Source organism: Agrilus planipennis, unplaced genomic scaffold (assembly GCF_000699045.2).
Source record: "Agrilus planipennis isolate EAB-ADULT unplaced genomic scaffold, Apla_2.0 scaffold185, whole genome shotgun sequence".
Taxonomy (NCBI): domain Eukaryota; kingdom Metazoa; phylum Arthropoda; class Insecta; order Coleoptera; family Buprestidae; genus Agrilus; species Agrilus planipennis.
The window spans coordinates 352940-354439 of NW_020439401.1; the positions used below are offsets into that span (position 1 = coordinate 352940).

General features: G+C 33.4%; 1 protein-coding gene and 1 non-coding gene across 2 annotated transcripts in view; both read right to left on the reverse strand.

Annotated features, from left to right (window-relative positions):
* Positions 1–1500, reverse strand: part of LOC112905807 (dopamine D2-like receptor) — a 188316-nt gene that overhangs the window by 36193 nt on the left and 150623 nt on the right. The gene's annotated exons all lie outside the window — the stretch shown is intronic.
* On the reverse strand, positions 1112–1184 carry Trnaf-gaa. The gene has a single exon. It is a non-coding gene; the product is annotated as a tRNA-Phe (tRNA).

A 1500-nucleotide genomic window follows, 5' to 3' on the forward strand; every position in this document is an offset into this window, starting at 1 on the left:
CACTTGGGAGGTGAAATTTCCCCTCATACTCCCGCCCCTTGGATCCTTCACGTCTGTTACGATCACGATAGTGAAAAAAAACTAAAAATTGGATGGTTTTTAATATATAAAATTTAGATTTTAAATGAAATGGGACAAAAATGAGTATTTATTGCTTTAGTAAAATTGAAATACTTTTGTAGCAGTTTTGAGAATTAAGTGCTTTTTCTTTTTTCATTATCCAAGTTCAACTAATCCGCAAAAAAGAAGGTCTTAACGAAATGATAATTAATCAGATAACGCGGATGGGACGATGTAACAATAAATCAAAGGGATATCTCCCCTTTTGGTTTGCTTTTAATGCTGTGCTAATGCTTAATTTGCATAGCGAACCATCGACGTGTTTTTGTTACTAGTTAAAACGTAATATGACACATTTTAATAAAAACGCATCCACTACATACATATACACAATACGTATAAAGCTATGGGTTTCTAATATACATAGCTCCTAAAATAACAGAGTTCAAAAATAAATTCAAATTACACAAAGGAAAAGTTAGAGGTAATTTTGACTTGATGGGATTAAAGAGAAACAAATTTTGGAATCGTTTAAACTTCTAAAATTGCTTATTTTGTATTACATTTGCAAGTCAAAAGAATGAAACGATGAATGTAAAACCCACGAATGTGCCTTTCGCAGATTATTAAAATTATACAAAGCTATCTGTTGATATAAAGTAGGCACAAAATATATAAAACGTGATATAAGATTTTCCTTTCTGACTTATACTTACATATTTTACAACGACGCCAAAAATAACTTTGACGTTAAAAACTGGTATGTATGAGGAAAAAGTTGATCTGTTATTAAGTAGAATAAGTTTAAAAAAAAAACAGGATATTTCTAGTATTTGAAGTGCCTACCATAAAAACTACCACTGCAAAATTCAGATTTCCATCACATACCTACTTGAAGTAAGAAAAAATGAACAAAAACTGCTGTCCCTTCCAAATCGCCCGTTCTTCTAAATTACTCATTCAATATTGATTTGAAATCATTTTTTCGATTTTTTATTTACCCACTACAAACTACCTTAAATTAATGAGGGATAAATTGTTCCTGTTGTCACACCCCCGCCGGGAATCGAACCCGGGACCTTTGGCTTTTCACACAAACGTTCTGACCACTAAACTACGAGAGGTGACAACAGCAACAACGACCAACCGACTTCAGAACACTGGTGCATAAAGCCAAAGGTCCCGGGTTCGATTCCCGGCGGGGGTGTGTCAACAGCAACAATTTCTCCGTCATTAATTTGAGGTAGTTTGCAGTGGGTAAATAAAAAATCGAAAAAATGATTTCAAATTAATATTGCATTTTAATCCACTATTAAGTAACTAACTATGTCATAGGATTAATCATTCAAATTCACAATAGTTTTAAAAATACCCCACGTACTTCATCACACACACATACACACACACACACACACACACACACACACACACACACACACA